Below are 6,597 nucleotides of genomic sequence, written 5' to 3'. Positions count from 1 at the left end.
CTTAGTCTCTGGACATTATTTTCGAGTTTTTGGTTAATGATTTCACACTTTTAACATATTTTTGCGCTTTTTGGTTAATGATTACTCTGCTTACTGGTTAACCATTTGCCCTTTCGGACTTAGTCTCTGGACATTATTTTCGACTTTTTGGTTAATGATTTCACACTTTTTACTTACTTTTGCGATTTTTGGTTAATGATTTCACACTTTTAACATATTTTTGCGCTTTTTGGTTAATGATTACTCTGCTTACTGGTTAACCATTTGCCCTTTCGGACTTAGTCTCTGGAGATTATTTTCGACTTTTTGGTTAATGATTTCACACTTTTAACTTAATTTTGTGCTTTTTGGTTAATGATTTCACACTTTTTACTTACTTTTGCGATTTTTGGTTAATGATTACTCTGCTTACTGGTTAACCATTTGCCCTTTCGGACTTAGTCTCTGGACATTATTTTCGAGTTTTTGGTTAATGATTTCACACTTTTAACATATTTTTGCGCTTTTTGGTTAATGATTACTCTGCTTACTGGTTAACCATTTGCCCTTTCGGACTTAGTCTCTGGAGATTATTTTCGAGTTTTTGGTTAATGATTTCACACTTTTTACTTACTTTTGCGCTTTTTGGTTACTGATTTCACACTTTTTACATATTTTTGCGCTTTTTGGTTAATGATTACTCTGCTTACTGGTTAATTATTTGCCCTTTCGGACTTAGTCTCTGCACATTATTTTCGAGTTTTTGGTTAATGATTTCACACTTTTAACATATTTTTGCGCTTTTTGGTTAATGATTACTCTGCTTACTGGTTAACCATTTGCCCTTTCGGACTTAGTCTCTGGAGATTATTTTCGAGTTTTTGGTTAATGATTTCACACTTTTTACTTACTTTTGCGCTTTTTGGTTACTGATTTCACACTTTTTACATATTTTTGCGCTTTTTGGTTAATGATTACTCTGCTTACTGGTTAATTATTTGCCCTTTCGGACTTAGTCTCTGCACATTATTTTCGAGTTTTTGGTTAATGATTTCACACTTTTAACATATTTTTGCGCTTTTTGGTTAATGATTACTCTGCTTACTGGTTAACCATTTGCCCTTTCGGACTTAGTCTCTGGAGATTATTTTCGACTTTTTGGTTAATGATTTCACACTTTTAACTTAATTTTGTGCTTTTTGGTTAATGATTTCACACTTTTTACTTACTTTTGCGATTTTTGGTTAATGATTACTCTGCTTACTGGTTAACCATTTGCCCTTTCGAACTTAGTCTCTGGACATTATTTTCGAGTTTTTGGTTAATGATTTCACACTTTTAACATATTTTTGCGCTTTTTGGTTAATGATTACTCTGCTTACTGGTTAATTATTTGCCCTTTCGGACTTAGTCTCTGCACATTATTTTCGAGTTTTTGGTTAATGATTTCACACTTTTAACATATTTTTGCGCTTTTTGGTTACTGATTTCATACTTTTTACTTACTTTTGCGCCTTTTGGTTAATGATTACTCTGCTTACTGGTTAACCATTTGCCCTTTCGGACTTAGTCTCTGGACATTATTTTCGAGTTTTTGGTTAATGATTTCACACTTTTTACTTACTTTTGCGATTTTTGGTTAATGATTACTCTGCTTACTGGTTAACCATTTGCCCTTTCGGACTTAGTCTCTGGACATTATTTTCGGGTTTTTGGTTAATGATTTCACACTTTTTACTTACTTTTGCGATTTTTGGTTAATGATTACTCTGCTTACTGGTTAACCATTTGCCCTTTCGGACTTAGTCTCTGGACATTGTTTTCGACATTTTGGTTAATGATTTCACACTTTTAACTTAATTTTGTGCTTTTTGGTTAATGATTTCATACTTTTTACTTACTTTTGCGATTTTTGGTTAATGATTTCATACTTTTTACTTACTTTTGCGATTTTTGGTTAATGATTTCATACTTTTTACTTACTTTTGCCCTTTTTGGTTAATGATTTCATACTTTTTACTTACTTTTGCGATTTTTGGTTAATGATTACTCTGCTTACTGGTTAACCATTTGCCCTTTCGGACTTGGTCTCTGGACATTATTTTCGACTTTTTGGTTAATGATTTCACACTTTTAACTTAATTTTGTGCTTTTTGGTTAATGATTTCATACTTTTTACTTACTTTTGCCCTTTTTGGTTAATGATTACTCTGCTTACTGGTTAACCATTTGCCCTTTCGGACTTAGTCTCTGCACATTATTTTCGAGTTTTTGGTTAATGATTTCACACTTTTAACATATTTTTGCGATTTTTGGTTAATGATTACTCTGCTTACTGGTTAACCATTTGCCCTTTCGGACTTAGTCTCTGGAGATTATTTTCGACTTTTTGGTTAATGATTTCACACTTTTAACATATTTTTGCGCTTTTTGGTTACTGATTTCATACTTTTTACTTACTTTTGCGCCTTTTGGTTAATGATTACTCTGCTTACTGGTTAACCATTTGCCCTTTCGGACTTAGTCTCTGGAGATTATTTTCGAGTTTTTGGTTAATGATTTCACACTTTTTACTTACTTTTGCGATTTTTGGTTAATGATTACTCTGCTTACTGGTTAACCATTTGCCCTTTTGGACTTAGTCTCTGGAGATTATTTTCGACTTTTTGGTTAATGATTTCACACTTTTTACTTACTTTTGCGATTTTTGGTTAATGATTTCACACTTTTTACTTACTTTTGCGATTTTTGGTTAATGATTACTCTGCTTACTGGTTAACCATTTGCCCTTTCGGACTTAGTCTCTGGAGATTATTTTCGAGTTTTTGGTTAATGATTTCACACTTTTTACTTACTTTTGCGATTTTTGGTTAATGATTTCACACTTTTTACTTACTTTTGCGATTTTTGGTTAATGATTACTCTGCTTACTGGTTAACCATTTGCCCTTTCGGACTTGGTCTCTGGACATTATTTTCGAGTTTTTGGTTAATGATTTCACACTTTTTACTTACTTTTGCGATTTTTGGTTAATGATTACTCTGCTTACTGGTTAACCATTTGCCCTTTCGGACTTAGTCTCTGGAGATTATTTTCGAGTTTTTGGTTAATGATTTCACACTTTTTACTTACTTTTGCGATTTTTGGTTAATGATTACTCTGCTTACTGGTTAACCATTTGCCCTTTCGGACTTAGTTCTGCACATTATTTTCGAGTTTTTGGTTAATGATTTCACACTTTTAACATATTTTTGCGCTTTTTGGTTAATGATTACTCTGCTTACTGGTTAACCATTTGCCCTTTTGGACTTAGTCTCTGGACATTATTTTCGAGTTTTTGGTTAATGATTTCACACTTTTTACTTACTTTTGCGATTTTTGGTTAATGATTTCACACTTTTTACTTACTTTTGCGATTTTTGGTTAATGATTACTCTGCTTACTGGTTAACCATTTGCCCTTTCGGACTTAGTCTCTGGAGATTATTTTCGAGTTTTTGGTTAATGATTTCACACTTTTTACTTACTTTTGCGATTTTTGGTTAATGATTTCACACTTTTTACTTACTTTTGCGATTTTTGGTTAATGATGACTCTGCTTACTGGTTAACCATTTGCCCTTTCGGACTTAGTCTCTGCACATTATTTTCGAGTTTTTGGTTAATGATTTCACACTTTTTACTTACTTTTGCGATTTTTGGTTAATGATTTCATACTTTTTACTTACTTTTGCGATTTTTGGTTAATGATTACTCTGCTTACTGGTTAACCATTTGCCCTTTCGGACTTGGTCTCTGGACATTATTTTCGAGTTTTTGGTTAATGATTTCACACTTTTAACATAATTTTGCGCTTTTTGGTTAATGATTACTCTGCTTGCTTGTTACTGATTTCCCCTTTCGGACTTGATCTCTGGCCGTTCTTTTCGACCTTTTTGGATAAGGTTTCCACACTCTGAAATTATTTTGGGCTCACTGATTAGGCGAGATCAAGGGGGCATGCCTGGGCACTTTGGGCTCAGTTTGGGAAGGCGGCGTCCGTGTGCTCCTCCGCCCTTCCCGCACTTGCGGCTAGGTTTGCCAAACTGCGCTGACCCGCAGCCCTGCCTTTTTGCCCACGGCACGGAACGACTCAAGTCTGGCTCCGTTCCAGGCCGTTGCCTCCGGCTGCCCGCCGTCCGGCCGGCCTGGGACGTACCCCGGCTGACGGCGCCGGAGGCCCTCTAGCAGCCACCGGTGCCGCGGGCCAATGGGTCCGGGCGTTCCGGAGCTATCGGTGGGGAAGTGCTCTCCCCTTTTCCTGACGCCGTTCGCCCGAGCAGAGGTGCAGCCTGACGGGACTGCTGTCGCCTTCCGCGGCGCACCGGCCCCTTTCACCTGCCGTCGACCGCGCGGAGCTCGGACCTCCCTCCCCGAAGTTATGGCCCCGGCGCCGGAGGGTGCCCGGGGCCGGGCATTCAGCGGGGTGAGTCTTCACCTTCCCGGTCAGCCTGCGGGGTCGGTGCGCCGGCACTCGACGCCGGAGGGTCCCCTCTTTCCGTAGAGCCCCGCCCGGTGCCGATCGGCCGGCGGATTGCGGAGCGAACCGCGCCTGACCGACGGGCCTCGGAAACCCGTTGCAGTCGACGGGGGGGAACCGGACAGCGGGACGAGGTGCCGATTCCACCCGCAGATTCGATCCCGAAATCCCGCGGGATTCGGCGGTCCGACCCGACAGATTCAAACGTCGCCCGGGCGGCCCCCAGCGGTCGGGCCGGCCTGGTTCCGCCACCGCCCGATGCCCCTCGCCCCCGGCTACCGCCGGCCGCGCAGACCGAGCGAATGCGGCCGGACGTCCGGCGGCAATCGGCCGGAAAGCGGTATGGCCATTTCCTACTGTCCCTCGGACGGGCAGAGGGGCGGCGCCGGGGCACTCGCGGACCAGGCCGCGCCCCTCCGAGCCCTACCGCCTGCCGTCGACCGCGCGGGGATCGGACCTCCCTCCCCGAAGTTATGGCCCCGGAGCCGGAGGGTAGCCGGGGCCGGGCATTCAGCGGGGTGAGTCTTCACCTTCCCGGTCAGCCTGCGGGGTCGGTGCGCCGGCACTCGACGCGGGAGGGTCCCCTCTTTCCGTAGAGCCCCGCCCGGTGCCGATCGGCCGGCGGATTGCGGAGCGAACCGCGCCTGACCGACGGGCCTCGGAAACCCGTTGCAGTCGACCGGGGGGAACCGGACAGCGGGACGAGGTGCCGATTCCACCCGCAGATTCGATCCCGAAATCCCGCGGGATTCGGCGGTCCGACCCGACAGATTCAAACGTCGCCCGGGCGGCCCCCAGCGGTCGGGCCGGCCTGGTTCCGCCACCGCCCGATGCCCCTCGCCCCCGGCTACCGCCGGCCGCGCAGACCGAGCGAATGCGGCCGGACGTCCGGCGGCAATCGGCCGGAAAGCGGTATGGCCATTTCCTACTGTCCCTCGGACGGGCAGAGGGGCGGCGCCGGGGCACTCGCGGACCAGGCCGCGCCCCTCCGAGCCCTACCGCCTGCCGTCGACCGCGCGGGGATCGGACCCTCCTCGCCGAAGTTATGGAGGTAGGACCGGGAGGCTGCCCAGGGTCGGGACTTCAACCGGCTGCCGCCACCCTTTCCCGCCTGTCCCACGGGCTCGGAGATCCAGGCCCTGCAAAGACCCTCCGGTCGCCACCCGACAGGTGCTTTACCGGAGAAATCGTAAACCGGCGTCAGGGCCGGACCTGTCCCGCAGAGGGCAGCCTGCGCCCTTATGCTTTCCCTTTTGCTTTGGCCCCGCAGTAGCAAATGGTTCACCGATAAGTCGGGAACCCACACGCCCGGCCCCACCCGCCCATCCTTCCGCAATGCATCGCCTAGACACACGCACCAAGGGCGCTCTCCTTCCCCCGCCTCCCACATCCCACAGGATGTGCCCTCAGACCACGGCGCCCACACAACCACCCACCCACCCAACCTTCCTAAACACGCCGGCAAACATGCATACAAACACGGCCACCTTCGCAAATTCACCCCCACGCCGACTATTAAGCCCGGCAAGACTCATTGCAGCCAACCGCGGCCAAAAGTTGAAGTGACAACTCATTAACCAATTTCCAAAATTAGGCCAACTGAATAACCAGACTCTTTGTCAATCTGACGACGGGGGCAAATCATAAACCGGTTCTGCCCACTGCTAGCCTTCGCAAAGTCACCCCCGCACGCCGACTATTAAGCCCGGCAAGACTCATTGTAGCCAACCGCGGCCAAAAGTTGAAGTGACAACTCATTAACCAATTTACAACATTTGGACAACTGATTAACCAGACTCTTTGTCAATCTGACGACGGGAGCAAATCATAAACCGGTTCTGCCCACTGCTAGCCTTCGCAAGGTCACCCCCGCACGCCGACTATTAAGCCCGGCAAGACTCATTGTAGCCAACCGCGGCCAAAAGTTGAAGTGACAACTCATTAACCAATTTACAACATTTGGACAACTGATTAACCAGACTCTTTGTCAATCTGACGACGGGAGCAAATCATAAACCGGTTCTGCCCAGTGCTAGCCTTCGCAAAGTCACACCCCCCCCCCCCCCCACGCCGACTATTAAGCCCGGCAAGACTCATTGCA

This window comes from Heterodontus francisci, unplaced genomic scaffold (assembly GCF_036365525.1).
Source record: "Heterodontus francisci isolate sHetFra1 unplaced genomic scaffold, sHetFra1.hap1 HAP1_SCAFFOLD_2228, whole genome shotgun sequence".
In the NCBI taxonomy this organism is placed as follows: domain Eukaryota; kingdom Metazoa; phylum Chordata; class Chondrichthyes; order Heterodontiformes; family Heterodontidae; genus Heterodontus; species Heterodontus francisci.
The sequence above is the reverse complement of the archived record's forward strand: the minus strand, read 5'-3'. Positions refer to the sequence as shown.